The following is a 17,155-nucleotide window of genomic DNA, read 5'->3' as shown; positions in this document are numbered from 1 at the left end:
TGTCCTCTAACCAGTCGTCTCCGGCTCTTCTTTTCTTCCCCTCCACCCCTCACCTCTGATCTCCCTCATCAGGGGCAATCAGTGTGTTATGCAGACATCTGGAATGCTCAAGTTTTTCACCCCCACGTGGGCAAATGAAGATTCCTCAGGGGGCTGCCCTGCCCCTTCTTCTCCCTTGGAGTTGCTTAGCTGGGTCCTGCTGGCATCTGGTAGTGGAAGGACACTGCATTTGGACCAGGGGACTTGGGTTCAAATTTATCGTTTTTTTTGACAGTAGTGGGGCCTGAACTCTGGGCCTGGGATAGTACCTTACCACTTGAGCCACAGCACCATTTCTGGCTTTTTTCTGCGTATGTGGTGCTGAGGAATTGAACCAAGGGCCTCATGCATGCAAGGCAAGCACTCTACCACTGAGCCAACCTCCCAGCCCCCAAATTGATCACTTATTAGCTTTCTTACCTAACCCACCCCCCCCCCAGCTTGTAGTTCATTTGAACAATGGGAATTCTATAAAGCTTCCTCTCATGACTAAATGAGATCTTGCAAGAGGAGACAGCTTTCAAATGTCCTTCTTTGTATGTGAGGGACCTGGTTTGCTTATTTGAATCTCATTCATCTTGTCTGTTACCTCACAGAATGGGCAGCATTCAATAGTTTTTTTTGTTTTGTTTTGTTTTTTTGAGCATGATGTTTGAATTTGGGGTATGGACACTGTCCCTGAGCTCTTTTTGCTCAAGGCTAATGCTCTACCACTTTGAGCCACAGTGCCACTTCTACATTTCTAGTGGTTAATTGGAGAGAAGAGTGTCAGGGACTTTCCTGCCTAGGCTGGCTTTGAACCACCAGCCTCCTGAGTAACTAGGATTACAGGCATGAGGCACCACCTGGCTGTCTTGTTTGGTAATGTCTAAATGTCATTGTCTCTCACACACACACACACACACACACACACACAAATTTGTTTATAATTGAAACCTAACATCCAACACAATAGTGCTGAAAAGAGGTGACTATGGGAGATGATGGGATTAAAAGGGCTCTGCCATCATGAATGAGAATGTTTTTTATCAAAAAAAATAATAATACAAGTGGAGAGGGGGCTTTCTCACTACCCAGCCATGTTGTCAGCTGCTTTGTCTTGGGAGTCGTCCCACACCTAAGGCACAAAGATGGTGGCCATCAAGAAGATGAAAATGTCTCTGAAGTCATTCTCTAGGCTCCAACGTGTTATAGAAAGTGGAACGTACCTGCTGGGGTACAGCACACTCAAGATAATCAAGCAGGGCAAAGGGAAATAGGTCATCTTTGCCAACAACTGCCCAGCCTTGAGGAAATCCGAAATGGAATACTATGCTATGTTGGCCAAAACTGGTGTCTATCACTACAGTGGCAATAATATGAACTGGATACATGTGGGAAATACATCAGAGGATATACACTGGCTGTCCTTGATCCAGATGATTTTGGTATCACTAGAAGCAGGCCAGAACAAACTAGAGAAAAGTAAACAGTGCATAAGTTTTCTCTAATAAAACTTGCCAAAGCTGTTTAAAAGGTGGGGAGGGGCTTTGAGGGGGTTTGTTTGTCCCTCCTGCTATGTAGAGACATAGAAGCTAGCATCCCTGACCAATAACCCCTCACTAGACACCAGATCTGATGGTGACTTGAAGTCTAGGATATCTAAATATTGTATGTTAGCCATCCACATGAACTAAAACATATGGGTAAACTGAGTCCAAAATAAGGAGTGATGTGAAATGTGGTGGCTCATACCTGTAATCCTAGCTACTCAGGAGATTGAGATCTGAGAATTGTAGTTCCAAGACAATCCAGGCAGGAAAGTCTGTGAGACTCTTGCCTCTAATTAACCACCAAAAAGCCAGAAGTGACACTGTAGCTCCAATGGTAGAGTGCTAGCCTTGAGAAAAAAATAAAAATAAATTGGTAATTAATTCTGTGGTTCTTGATTTATTCACCAGGTGGAATTTTGTTTAGTTGAATTGTCTGGTTAATGAAAGTTACTGTACACATTTCAAAGAACAAGACTACAATGAGCCTTTGGTTAACTGACATTCTCCAGGGTTAACTGGAAAATCCCCTCAATCAAGGTTATTGTTGAAAGGCTTTCTAGAACAGCAGAGTTAGTTTCCTGCCTTTCTAAGCACAGGGAATGTAGCAAGGGAACGCATGAGTCAATGTCTAGGGATGATTCTGCCACCTGGGTGGAAGCAGGGCCCAGACAAGGGGGCGGAGAATTCTCTCAGACCACTCCCAGTCAGGGGGCGGTGTCAAAGACCCCTACATAGCTGGTGACATAAAGTAACTGTACAAAGGGGCTCACCAGTCTCTTTGCAAGATTCAGACACCCAGGCTAAGCATCCTCTTTTAGAGCATGGCTCACTTGTAAGCCAGGAAAGCGCTGAAAAGCAGAACTCCCTGCCAAGACACAACCCAGGGCTCTTTGCCATGAAAAAGAATTTCACCCATCCAGACTCTTGTACTTTTTAGCTGTAAGACTTTAGGCAAGCACCCGAGTCTTAGTTTCCTTGTCTATAAATTGAAGGGAACAAGACAGTCTCATGGAGCTTTGATCAGGACTGGATGAAATAATGGACAAAAAAAGACTAGTGTAGCATTTAGAATTTAGTGAGTGTTGATAAATGGAAGGCATTACTCTATTAGGAATGGAGTAATTCGATTAGATCTCTTCTCCCTCCTCCCTTCCATCCCACCCTATCACCGTAGAATAGATAGCAGACTTGACATCAGAACCATATCCACCATTTTGTAATCATCATACTAACAATTGATCCCATCTAGATTCATCAGTGGCTACAGAAGTTTAAGAAGAGCAGGATATTCAGTCTTAAAGTATCTTCCACCCATTTACTTATTAATTACAAAGGGAAAAGTAGTAACTTTACAGTAGCAAACCTGACAAATCAAAGTGATTATCACCAATTCCTACACAAGAGCATCACACAGCATCTTCTGGGAGTCCTGCCAGCAAATGCCTGGCCTGACTCTAACCAGAAGCACATCAGACTAATCCAAACTAAGGAGCCTTTTACAGAACACTAGCTTGAACTTTTGAAAAATATCCAGGTCTTGAAAGGCAAAGGAAAGCTGAGGAACTATTCTAAACTAAATAATGGAGACTGCAAGGACTATGTTATTGGAATTGGATCCTAGACAAGTTAAAAACAAAACAAACTTGGACCAGGGGCTGGTGGCTTATGCTTGTAATTCTCAATGCTCAGGAGGCTGAGATCTAAGGATTTGGGTTTGAAGCCAGCCTAAGCAGGAAAGTCTGAGACTTTCTCCAATTAACCACAAAAAGCCAGAAGCAGAGCTGTGGTTTACCTGGTAGAGCACCAACCTTGAGCGAAAGACCTCAGGGACAGTGCTAAACCCTAGGATTAGTTTTTTTTAAAAAAAGAATATTATTGAGAGAATTTGATACGTCTTGATATGGACAGAATTTGGTACCACAACCTTACAGGAAACAGAAAAGAGACCCACCAATCAAAAAGCCATCTAATGCTCACTAGTTGACCCAAGACCAAGCGCTATAATGAAGAAGTCTATGCCATGTACTATCTCTGCTATATTTCTTTTCTGATAAACTTTCTACTATCTTTAACTTTAAAAAAAAAAAAAAAAAAAGGTTTTTTGGTCAGTCATGGGGCTTGAACTCTGGACCTAGACGCTGTCCCTCAGCTCTTCAGCTCAAGGCTAGCGCTCTACCACTTGAACCACAATGCCATTCTGGTTTTCTGGTGGGTTATTGGAGATAAGAGTCTCAGGGACTTTCCTGCCCAGATTGGCTTTGAACCATGATCCTCTGATCTCAGCCTCCTGAGTAGCTAGGATTAGAAGCATGAGCCACTGACTCCTGGGTCTTAAAATTTTTAATATGGATTGTATATTAAATATAGCATTATATACATTTGATGTTCCCTGACATGTGAAGTATCTATGTGTTAAAGAAAATCACTCTGAAGTATTTAAGGGTGAAGAAGATAATGTCTATAACTGATGCTCAAATGATTTAAAACGGTAAGTATAAATGTACATATACTTTAAGAAAGAAAGAGAATACTAAAACAAATGTAGCAAAATATTACCATCGGTGAAGTTGAATGAAGAGTACTCTAGGACCTCTGTTAGTCTTAAAGCTTTTAGGTAGGTTTTATTAAAAAAAAAAAAAAAAGAGGGGGGGGGGGAGGCCAGGCTCATGCCTGTCATTCTAGTTATTCAGGAAGCTGAGATCTGAGGATTATGGTTCAAAGCCAGCCAGGGCAGAAAAGTCTATGAGACCCTTATCTTCAACAAATTACCCAAAATAACTGGAAGTGAAGCTATGGCTCAAGTGGTAGAGCGCTAGCCTTGAGTAAAAGAAGCTCAGGGATAGTGCCAGGGCCCTGAGTTCAAGCCACAGGGCTGGCCAAAAAAAAAAAAAAAAGTGGAGGAAAGGGTCAGAGCTGGGGTGCTCTACACCCAAGTTACCATCTGGTCCTGCAGAGGAGGAGAAAGGAGAAAGCTCTGACTTACAGACAGGGTTAAACCCAAGTGCTCAACTGCAAGCTACATATCCCTAGGTTCTGGTCTCCTCACTCTAAAATGTAGAAGATAGCAGAGTGCCTTCCTCTTGGGGTTGTTAAAAGGACAAATGAGATAGTTTATACACACACACACATATTAGACTTGGTGCCTACCAAAACATGATTCACATACTCTACCACTGCACACTGCTAAGAGCGTAGACAGAATTCTTGCCCCTAGGTAGCTTATACTTCAGTCAGATGAAAAGCAAGTGAGTAAACAAACAAGCACGTACATACTTGCAGACAGCTGTAAATCCTGTGAGGATGATGAAGCTGGGTAGGAGAGCTGGGGAGAGATGGAGGACCCTGGCATTCCGTACAGGGCTATCAGGAAAATGGCACTGAAGCTGAGACTGAATGATGGGCATGGGGGTTGGCAAGGCTGGTGGTAGAAACGACAGGAACAACGACTCTGGGGTGTGTGCAAGGCACGGTTGCTTCAGACTCCCTGTGTGCCCTCAGGAAGCGCATGGGAACTGCACACAATGGCAGAGCTCTGAGCAAATGCCCATGAAGAGATCCCTCCTTTTCCAGGCCTTAGTGTTTGAGGTGGTGGTGGAAAGAAAGGAGCTTCTGAACCTTCAATTCTGCAGGTCTTCCTTCAGCACAAGCTACTTACAGCCCAGACCCCCAGCACCTTCCCTGCCCACCCCCACCGAAAGGCCCTGCCCCTCCTGGTACAGAGAAAGCAGCAGAGGCCAGGCCTCAGGACAGCTTTGAGGAAGGCCTGAGCTGGGGGTGCCATGTCTAGTGCTCGCCAGCCCCACAGCCTGCCTTGTTTATTTGTTCAGTGGGTTTGTTTCAGCCATGGCACAGTTTGTTCCGATTCTGGAACATTTATGAGATGGGCCAATTTTTTTTTTTAAATCACAGAATATAAATGGTTTGTTCTTGAAGCTCAAGGGTGGGGCAGCTGGGGTGGGAGAAAGATTTCAGGCCAGTTTTAGGGCAGAAATCTGGCTTGTCCTTTGCTGTAATTCTTTTCCTCTCCTGCCCTTGGGAACCAAAGGGACTCCAATGGGATTTCCGGCCTCCATTTCTCCAGACTATGATGTAGAAAGACTGGAACAATGGACCATTTGATTTCTGGTTCTCATCCCCACCTCATTAGTTCCATTCCAAACCCTGGCTTCTAACCACTGAACTCAAGCCTGATCCAATGATCAGCCTTGGGATGGAGGTGCTGGGACACACCTGGACCATTCCACATCCCCAGCCATCCCTCATCCCCACCACCCCCTCTTTCCACTCTTTGCTTGTGAACTCTTATGTATACTTCAAAATCCAGCTGTATCTCATCACTTTTTTTTTTTTTTTTTTTTTGGGTCCGGTCATGGGGCCTGAACTCTGGGCCTGAGCGCTGTCCCTCAGCTCTTCAGCTCAAGGCTAGTGCTCTACCGCTTGAGCCACAGCGCCACTGCCGGCGTTTTTCTTTTTGCTTATGTGGTGCTGAGTTGTCAAACCCAGGGCCTCAGGCATGCAAGGCAAGCGCTCTACCACTGAGCCACCTTCCCAGCCCCTCATCACTTCTTAATCCTTACACTGAATCCCCTGTAGTCTGCCAGCTACTTTTTTTAATTTTAAGAATACCAACTAGGATTAACGACTAAAATGTTGAATTCATTCTTTTTCTCTGGTTAGATACTTATTCAGTGTAGTAATATTAGTATTATCTGTTGATCTGAAACACTTAACTGCAACTATGTAAATATTTCACTAACAAAACTTAGAAATATTTATGTAACTGTAACCCCTCTGTACACCACCTTTATAACAATTTTTTTTAAAAATTCAAAAATGAGATAAAAATCCTCAACCCAAATATATAATCATTGAAATTTTGACACTTTCCACAAAAAAAAAAAAAACCCTAGAAATGAATAATTGGTAGGTTCAATTTATTTGGCTAAGAAATTGAGTTCATTAACTCTTAAATTTATTAAAGATTATTATTTTTTTGAGGGGGTCCAGTCGTGGGGCCTGAACTCTGGGCGCTGACCCTCAGCTCTTCAGCTCAAGGCTAGCGCTCTACCACTTGAGCCACAGCGCCACTTCCGGCTTTTTTTCTTTTTGCTTATGGGGTGCTGAGGAATCGAACCCAGGGCCTCATGCATGCAAGGCAAGCGCTCTACCACTGAGCCATCTTCCCAGCCCCTATTAAAGATTATTAAGCTGGGTGCCAGTGGCTCACACCTATAATTCTAGCTACTCAGGAGGCTGAGATCTGAGAGGATCGCAGTTCAAAGCCAGCTCGGGCAAGAAAGTCCTCAAGACTCTTATCTCCAATAAACCACTCAGAAAACCAGAAGTGGCTCTGTGGCTCAAGTGGTAGAGCACTAGCCTTGAGCTGAAGAGCTGAGGGACAGGGCCCAGAGTTCAAGCCCACGACCAACCAAAAAAAAATTATTAAATCTTAAATGTATTTAAATTTTAATTAAGGCCAGGTGTGTTGGGCATGCCTACAATCCCAGCACACAGAAAGCAGAGGCTATTGTCTCTAAAATAATGTTTTTTTTAAACAAGGGAGAGGGGAATAAAAACCCCAACCACTGTAAGTCAGGGGTATCAGAGGGGGTGAGGTGGAAAGAATGCTGGGGGTAAAAATGGTCCTATCTGCCCCTCTGACTACATGTGGCTGCCTCCTTTTTCCAAAAGGCCTAGCACAGAGTACTCATTGAGTGCCCATACTCAAGGTAGGAGCACAAGGATGAAAGGTACTCCTTGACCCCTGGGTCACTGGCGTCTCAGTCTAGCCTAGTTATCAGTCCTTTAAGGACCATGTTAAGGATCAATTCAGGAGCTGTCCCAGCCCCAGCCCCTCGCTAAGTGAATGGGAAGTCCAGTCTTGGCACTCAGCTAAGGTAGACACTAAGGCCTGTGAGCGCTGGGGATGGGGCGGCAGGCTCTGGACCCCCTCCAAGGAGCAGGGGGCAACATTCTGGATTTCAGAGCCCACTCCAGCTGCTTCTGCCATTTTGCTAAAGGCAGCTCCCCAAGAAGCAACGTCTAGCCAGCTGTGGGAGGTGCTGCTCTTCACTTCCAAGATTAGCTCAGACCTTAAAAATCACAGCCCAGTGCCTGCTCTTTGTGCCAAAGAAAACAGTAGATGTCAGAAGCCTCCTTGGGTATCTGGACAGAACAACTCCTGCTGCTCCTCCCTTCCTCCTATGAGGTCATTGAATGAGGATGACAAAGCAAACAGTGACATGTGCTGGGACTTGTTCCCAGACTCATTCCAGGGTTCCTCCAGCCCTTCCCTCCTCCACACCCTCAGAAGGCAACCCAGGTGTGGAAAATGAACTGGGGTTTCTGGGAAACAGAGGCTTTCTCTGTGGTGCCAAAGAGGCGATCCTCTTGGTAAAGGAGGGAAAGGGGAAAAGGGGGGAAAGTGGGTATTAGCGCCACCGGACACTAGCATGGTGTGCTCCAAGTGTCACCATGCTTTTACACATTCTAATTCAAGTTAAGGAAAGCAAGAATTTGTTCCTGGCTTCACAGATGAGGAACCAGGCTCTTTGAAGGCCAGCAGTTTAATCAGAGTTACATGGCTTACACATGATAGAGCCAGACTTGAAATTATTTTTGTGACTAAATAGTTTTGTTACATCTTCCTACCTCACCATAATTCCTTGGACTTGCCCCTGGTACACCTGCTTCACACTTTTTGCCTTACTGTCTACTAACAATACAATTCTTAAGTACTTTTTCAGACCTACTGTAAAAGCTGACCTCATTTAAGCAACACGATGTGTTTTATATATATATATATATATATATAATTTTTACATATATATGTATATAATTATATATTATATCCTATTATATCCTATATTATATAATATATACATATACATATATAATTTTTAACATATATTCAACACTTATTCTATCATCCTCCCTGTATTACTAAGGATGGGTCTTCATAGGCTGGAAGCCAAGTGGAGCACTTGAACTGTTCAGCCAATAGGATCACTAAAGCCACCACTGTCTTTTAAATCATAGAATTACTGAATGGTGGTGAGTAAGAGATAAATAATAGAATCTAACTCCTAAGGGACAGACCTTACACAACACAGTCACAGGCCCAAAGATTAAAGGCACCATTCAAGGCTCTGAAATATGAATCAGCAGTCTTTGTTCTTAAAAACTCAGATTACAGGGCTGGGAGTACAGTTCAGCTCAAGGCCCTGGATGCCATTTGATCCTTAATAGCATATAACAAGCAAACAAACAAACAGTCTAGCTAGGCACTGGTGGCTCACAAGTATAATCCTAGCTACTCAGGAAATCTGAGGATCACAGTTCAAAGCCAGCCCAGGCAGGAAAGTCCATGAGACTCATCTCCAAATACCCACCAAAAAAACAGAAGTAGAGCTGTGGCTCAAAGTGGTAGAGTGCTAGCCTTGAGCACAAGAGCTTAGGCCCTGAGTTCAAGCTCCACAACCACCACCAAGAAAAAAGAACAAACCTCAGTCTATACACATAAACAAATGAAAACTAGAAGGAATAAGATGAGGCTCTGGAATCAAAGAAATTCAGACTTGATGTGGTTCTAGCACAAATTCAGCATGCTATTGGGCAAGTCACTTCAAGTTTCTAGTCTGAGTTTCCTTCAACAGAACCATGATATCTCTTCTGCCTTTCAAGACTGATAGGAGATAAGGTGTTTTTTGTAAGTGTGAAAAATTCTTTTTTTTTTTGCCGGTCATGGGGCCTGAACTCTGGGTCTGGGTGCTGTCCCTCAGCTCTTCAGCTCAAAGCTAGTGCTCTACCACTGGAGCCACAGCGCCACTTCCAGCTTTTTCTGTTTATGTGGTACTGAGGAATCGAACCCAGGGCCTCATGCTTGCAAAGCATGCACTCTACCGCTGAGCTACCTTCCCAGCCCAAGTGTGAAAAATTCTCTATAAACCATGATGCTATAATATAGCACATAAAGAATAAACAGATACTGCTCAAATTTCTCCAAAGAATGTTTGCTTTGTAACTGGACAATAACTTTCTCAGGGGGCAACCTAGAAACAAACCAACAGGTTGGGAAGAGATCTGTAAAACAGACTTTGGATCTCACAAATGTTTCTGGCTAATGTAAAGCATCCCCAAGTCTTGGGCTAGGAAAGACATTGGGGGTAAACTGAATCTGCATGCTGTCCCTGTCTCCTTCAGAATCCTGGGATTTGATTCTTTCTCTTCTGCTTTGGAACATTTCTCTCAGCCCCATGTTGGATTTGGCTGCATGGTGGTGGGTCTTTACTGCCCTCATGTGGCCACTCCTGGCAAGGCTACATGCACTTCTGAAGGAGTGTGCGTGACCAAGGCAGACCTGAGGCAGCCAGGGCCTCAAGATCAGGATTTTCCACAGCTAGCAGATCTGAAATCCAAATTAAAGCCAGCTGCCAGAATCCAGAGCTCCTTGATGGAAGGGGTGGGAAAGTATCACTGTGGTGGGGATTACTGACAATCTCTCACATGTATGGGCAGGGATAAATGGAAAAATCTCTAAACCTTCTGCCCAGTTTTGCTATGAAAACTACTGTAAAAAAATATTTAACTACTCAAAAAGGAAAACCACTGTATGATCTCCCAATGAAAGAACAATTTTATTAACTCCAATTTGAAGAAGGCAGTATCAATTAGCAATCTTCTGCTAATAAATAAACCTCTAGGTTCTCATCCCTTTTTATCTACAGGGATGGTTCCAGGACCCTTTACAGATAACCAAATCTAGAAATGTCTAAGTCCCTTATACAGAATAATACAGCATTTACATATAATTTCTCTACAGAAATAAGGTCTATTAAAAAAGTTTGGGACTGCCTAATAAACATGAATAAGGAAGATCATAAGGATTCTATTAGCAACACATCTCAGGAAAGACATTACATGTTTAGAATAACCAACATATTTTGTTGTTATTGTTGGTTGTGGGGCTTGAACTTGGCCTGGGCACTGTCCCTGAGCTTCTTTGTCCTCAAGGCTAGTACTTTACCACTTGATCTACAGTGCCGCTTCCAGCTTCTAAGTTAATTGGGGATAAGAGTCTCACAGGGACTTTTCTGGGCTGGCTTTGAACCACAATCCTCAGGCATGAGCCACAAGTGTCCAGTTTTGTTTTTGTTTTTCCCAGTTGAGGAGCTTGATCTCTGGGCCTGGGCACTGTCCCTGAGCTCTTCAGCTCAAGGCAAGTGCTCTACCACTTGAGCCACAGCACCTCTTCCGGTTTTCTGGTGGTTAATTGGAGAGTCTCATGGTCTTTCCGGGCTGGAGAGTCTTCCCTGGCTGGCTTTGAACTGGATCCTCAGATCTCAGCCTCCTGAGTAGCTAGGATTACAGGAAAGAATCTCCAGTGCCCAGTTTGTTTGTTTGTTTTAGATAGATATTTCAGTTAATCTTCACAGCAATACCACTTGGTAAGTGTTAAATACTTAACAGTCAAGAAAGCTGGGTCAAGGCTTACAGAGCAAAGCTGGATAGGAATATAGGTAGAACCATGGGCATGATGACACATTTGTATTCCCAGTACTTGGAAGGCAGAGGCAGGAGGATCATGAGTTTGAGGCCAGCCTGGGCTACAAAGTGAGATCCAGGAGGAGAAGGAAGAGGAAGAGGAGTAAAAGGAGGAGTAAGAGAAAAAGAAAGAAGAGAAAAAGCAGGAAGAGGAGGACTGGGAAGGTGGCTCAGTGGTAGAGTGCTTGCCTTGCACGCATGAGGCCCTGGGTTCAATTCCTCAGCACCACATAAGCAGAAAAAGCTGGAAGTGGTGCTGTGGCTTAAGTGGTAGAGCACTAGCCTTGAGCTGAAGAGCTGAGGGACAGAGTCCAGGCCCAGAGTTCAGGCCCCATGACTGACCCCCCTTATCCCCCCCCAAAAAAAAGGAGGAAGAGGAGCCAGGCACCGGCGGCTCAACCTATAATCCTAGCTACCCAGGAGGCTGAGATCTGAGGAGAGTGGTTCAAAGCTAGTTCAGGCAGCAAAATCTGTGACTTTTATCTCCAATAAACCACTCAGGATACCAGAAGTGATGTTGTGGCTCAAGCGGTAGAGCGCGCTAGCCTTGAGCTGAAGAGCGCAGGGACAGCGCCAGGCCGAGTTCAAGCCCCACGACTGACAAATAAAAAAAAAAAAAGGAAGAAAGCATAGGCAGAATGAAAAGCAAAAGGTGTGTTTAGAGCAAGCTGTTAGGTACACCTCATCGGGTAGCATAAAGGAGATTTCAGAGCAAGATGTCCTTGCTGTTCAGGGATATATTGGAAACCTGTGGAGGAAAGCTGATAAGGAAGAAACAAGGAAGAGAGACCCATGGAGAGTTATTAGATGAGGGATGTTTGGGTTAGGAAAGTGGCCGATGGAGAGGGATAAATTCTAAAACCTCTCTGTTGAGAAATTAAGATAGACTAGCTGGGTGTCGTGGCTCACACCTATAATCCTAGCTACTCAAGAGGCTGAGATCTAAGGATTATGGTTCAAAGCCAACTCAGGCATGAAAGTCCATGAGACTCTTAGCTCCAATTAACCACCAGAAAACCAGAACTGGAGCTGTAGCTCAAAGTGGTAGAGCATTCACCTTGAGCTGAAGAGCTCAGGGACAGCACCCAGGCCCAGAGTTCAAGCCCCATGACTGACAAAAAAAAAGTTAGGTAGAGCTACCCTTATGAGAAGCACTGCTGTCTCCTCCATCCCCAGCTGAGTCTCAGACCTTCCTTCCTTATTCTAGGTACTACGAGGGAGAAACTCCCATGTAATATAATTCTCAGTTCCACTCTGGATTATAGTTTGCCAAATCTCTAAATCCAAACCAAGGCAAGGTCTGCTCAGAGACCAGAGAAGTCTTGAAAATTGTTCTCAGTGCCCCTATCAAGTGAAGGATTCTTAAATTCAAAATGGCCAGTTATAAAAAGAGACCAGATCTGTGACCCCTGCCTAAAAGGACAAAGTGTTTTATGTCATTTCCCAGCAGTCCAGCATCTGGTTGGACCAAATCCTGTATGGGAACTCAGCCCCTTCCCCCCAGCCAAGGCTCTGATTCCTGCCTTTGATTGCCACAGTGTTGGCAGGATTCCCTCTGGCTCCCACTTTCTCCGGAAGCCATCCACAGCTGCTGGTTACTTGTCACACCCTATCCGGGAGGTGGCAGTATTTCAGTGGTAAAGCAACAGACTTTCAGGCTGTGGCTAAGGGCTTCAGTTAGTCAGGAATTGTGTCCTATTTCCAAATGGAGGTAACTCCTTCCAGTTCAGTGAAGATACAGTATAAAGGAAAGGCTTGGACTTCCAAAGCTGGGTTTTGTATTTCCTATGCTGGTTTGGGACAATTCCAGAGAAAATATTTATAGCAAGCAGTCAACAAATAGTAATTATGTCCTAAACATTGTGCATAGCAAGAATAGTCTCTAGTCTCAGGGACTTTTGATTCTAGGAAGAGAAACAAGAGTCTTTTCTCTGTGTTTTCCTCCTCAAAGTTTTGGCAATGCCCACCTGTTTCATTAATTGGTTGTTTTTTGCTATTGGCTACTACTGCCCTGAAGTCATTCAACCACTCCACCTGATGAGAATGTCTGTGTCCAAGAAAAAACAAAACGTAGGCATAAACTTTTTTTTGCCCAAAGTACATAATAGTATTGCTTTTTAGGAAATAGATATTTGAATATACTCCCAAAAGAATGACATGGAAGAATACATCTTCTATCCTGAAGAAACTTTGAAAGTCTGATCAGGAGTCATTCCATGCGGTAGAAATCTAGTACCAATTATGGTACTTGGAGCATTTTTTTAATATAGCATTTGATCCTCTCCAGTATCCTTGGGGATAAGTACAGCACTTTATTTTATTTATTTTTCCAGCTGTTTCCAGTTGAGGAAAAGATGACAGTGTACCAGCACTAACTGTGCTAAGTTTTCAAAGACAGGAGGTAGTGACTGCAATTGTAAGTGAGCCACAAAGCCTTAGTGTCTTCACCTGCAAAGCCAGAGGATTTGCCGGAGAGATCCTGAAGATCTCCTCCTTGGTGGCAAGCTGTTAGCATGCCCTGCTCATAACTACTACAAGACTCCAGTGGCCAAACCATACAGAGCAGGCATCTGACTTAGAGAGGATGTTCTTTCCTCTCAAAGTGTGGTGCTTATAAAGGATATCAGATATGAGTGATACATTTCCAAAATGAAGTCCTATACTCAACTAAAATAAACAGGATTTCTGGTTTATTTTCTGAGACAGGGTCTTGCTATGTAGCCTATATGTATATAGGCTATATGTGGATATAGCCTATATGTATGTAGCAATTATGTTGCTATATATAAGGTGGTGGTGAGCTCATCATCTTCCTACCTCAGTCTCTCAAATGCAAGGATTACCTGCATTTGAACTACTATATTCAGTAGACCAGGTCTTCACAGTGGTCATGTTGTAGTGATGCTAAGATCTTTATGGTTTAGTTGTTCCTTACTCATGCTTTATTTATTCCCTTTTCAGTAAATATCTTTAAAATACTATAGTTCTAATACTTAATAGGCAAAACTATGAAAGCAATAAACAGAACCTTGTTTGCAGGGTCTGGAGGAGAAAGATGAGTAGGTCGAACACACAGGATTGTTAGGCAATGAAACTATCCTTCATGGTATTATAGTGGTGGGTACATATCACTATACATTTGCCAAAACTCATCAAGAGGGACTTCTAATGTCTACTAGGAAGTCTGACAATATGTCAGCATAGGTGTGAATGTAGCAGACAGACCACTCTAGTGTGGGAGGGTCAGTGGGATGTTGGGGATGGGGGAGCAGGAGGTGTATGGGAGCACTGTACTTTCTGCTTACCTAAAACTGCTCTAAAAGTCTTCTGAAGCTAGCTGTGGTGATGCTCACACCTGTAATCTCAGTAACTTGGGAGGTGAAGGCAGGAGAATGAGGAATTCAAGGCCATCCTGGGTCAAATAAAAAATTCTAGGCCAGCCTGATCTACATAGCAAGACTCCCTCAAAACAAACAAAATGTCACTCAGGCTAACTTGAGTCTGGGTTCCCCAGTCAGTCACTTCATAGTTGGGTCAGAGTAAACTCTTTTCCTATTTCTTAAAGCAGGTTTGGTATTTTACATGGACAGTGACAAGAGATGTAAATTGAATAATAAAATATTTAGGTAAATATTTCTCAAGAAATGTGAGATTATTTAACAATAAGAGGCTGTTTAGTATAAAATATTTTTGATGTTTATCACTCAGGTTATAAAACTTTCAATTTGAGAAATAAACACAGAAGATGAAAATAAAGTATATTAAAGATACTGTAGTCAGTGCTGGTGGTTCAAGTTTACAATCCTAGCTGCTCTGGAGTCTGAGATCTGAGAATCATGGTTCAAGGCCAGCCCAGGCAGACAAATCTGGAGACTCTAACCTCCAGTTAACCAGCATAGCCAGGTAGCATAGCAAGGTAGACTGCCAGCTTGTAGCAATAAAGCCAAGTGAGAATTCCTGAGTTCAAGCCTCAGTATAGTATATACTTGCACACACTCACACCACACACACACACACACACACACACACACACAAAGGGATTGGATTGGTGGGTTCAAATTCTTACCACTGGAATTTTAATAAAAGATAAGAGTTTTGGTTTTACTACTGAAGTTTTAATCTCCTAATGTGGCAAGGAGACTTGTTTTAATATTAGCGTATACTGGTAAGTTTTCTCTCCTGGGATATCCTTCAGTAAATTGAGTACTTACAATCAGAAAAAGTTTGTTCCCTATACTAAAGGAAGGGAGAGCCATACAAGACAGTACGTTGTGCAATTCCTGTCTGTTGCCTGGTATTTATTTATTTTTAATTCTTTTGCCAGTCCTGGGGTTTGAACTGAGGGCCTGGGCACTGTACCTAAGCTTCTTTTGCTCAAGGTTACTATTTGAGCCACAGCACCACTTCCTGCTTTTTCTGCTTATGTGCTATTGAGGAACCGAACCCAGGGCTTCATGCATGCTAGGTAAGCACTCTCCCACTAAGCCACCTTCCCAGCCCTCACTTGGTATTTAAGTGGTACTACCTCCCCACCTGACTCTGAGGTTCATTTGGTAGATGATTGCAATTGTTTTCCAGCTCTTTCTGAGATCCAGGCCTACATATTTGGCTTTACTCTTGACATCTTTCCTTAGGCAAGTAAAAGGACATCAAATTTAATTTGTTCAAAGTTAGGACTAAGCGTGTGGATCAAGTAGCAAGGCACATGCCATTCAAATGTGAAGTCCTGAATTCAATCCCCAGTACCACCAAAGTTGAACTTACAACTCTCTATTTCTAGCCCATTCCTACTCTAATTTCCCTGACTTGAGGAAAGAATAGAAACTCTTTAAGTATCCATGAAACTAGGATAACTAGGATATCTTTTTTGTTTTTGTTTTGCTTTTGTATTTTGTCAGTCATGGGGCTTGAACTCTGGGCCTGGGTACTGTCCCTCAGCTTTTCAGCACAAGGCTAATACTCTACCACTTGAGCCACAGGGCTACTTCCGGTTTTCTGGAGATAAGAATCTCATGGACTTTCCTTCCTGGGCTGGCTTTGAACCTCGATCCTCAGATCTAAGTCTCCTGAGTAGCTAGGATTACAGGCATGAGCCCCAGGTGCCCAGCAAACTAAGAAATCTATTGTCTAGAACAGAGGTTGGCCAACTACAACCTGACTCTTTGTTTTTTGTTTTTTTTGTTGATCATGGGGCTTGAACTCTGAGCCTAGGTGCTGTCCCTGAGCTCTTCAGCTCAAGAAGAGGCCTATTGAGCCATAGTGCCACTTCTGGTTTTCTAGTGATTAATTGAAGATAAGAGTCTCACAGACTTTCCTGCCTGGACTGGGTTTGAAGCTCAATCCTCAGATCTCAGCCTCCTGAGTAGCTAGGATTATGGGTGTAAGGCACCAGCGCTTGGCTGCCATTTGTTTTTATAAAAACAAAAAACTGCCTGGTGCAGGTGGCTCATGCCTGTAATCCTAGTTATTCGGAGGCTGAGATCTGAGGATCATGGTTCAAAGCCAGCATGGGCTAGAAAGTCCATGAGACTCTTTTCTCCAATAAACCACCAGAAAACTGGAAGTGGTGCTGTGTGGCTCAAGTGGTAGGTAGAGTGTTCACCTTGAACTGAAGAGCTGAGGGACAGCGCCCATGCCCAGAATTCAAGCCCCACGACTACAAAAACAAACAAACCAACAAAAACTCATTAGAACAAAGTACATCCATTTGTTAACTGTTAATGCCATTTGCACAACAGCAGAGCTGAGTAGTTGGGACTGATGGTATGACTTGCAAAGCCGAAACATCTGGTTCCTACCAGAAAAGGTTGGCAGAAGAAAAGTGTACAGATTCCTACCCTGGGCAGTACGTCAGAGCCGGGGGTGTGCAGGAGGGGGTCACCCCAGGCATTCTGCTTATGTTAGTCTGGAATGGAATCCTAATTTCTTCAGATGCGCGGGGGGGGGGGGGGGGGGGGGGGGGGGGGGGGGGTAAAGCTCAGTGTACAGCATTTGTCCACTATGTATGAGGCTTTGGGTTTGATCCCCAGCTGTAGAGGTGG

The 17,155-nt window shown here is 43.7% G+C and overlaps 1 pseudogene; it reads left to right on the top strand.

Annotated features, from left to right (window-relative positions):
* Positions 1–1,169: 1,169 nt before the first annotated feature.
* On the top strand, positions 1,170–1,507 carry LOC122122539 (annotated as a pseudogene).
* The last annotated feature ends 15,648 nt before the right edge of the window (positions 1,508–17,155 follow it).

This window comes from Dipodomys spectabilis, unplaced genomic scaffold (genome assembly GCF_019054845.1).
Source record: "Dipodomys spectabilis isolate Male_0828 unplaced genomic scaffold, ASM1905484v1 ptg000210l, whole genome shotgun sequence".
Taxonomy (NCBI): Eukaryota; Metazoa; Chordata; class Mammalia; order Rodentia; family Heteromyidae; genus Dipodomys; species Dipodomys spectabilis.
The sequence above is the reverse complement of the archived record's forward strand: the minus strand, read 5'-3'. Positions and strand labels throughout refer to the sequence as shown.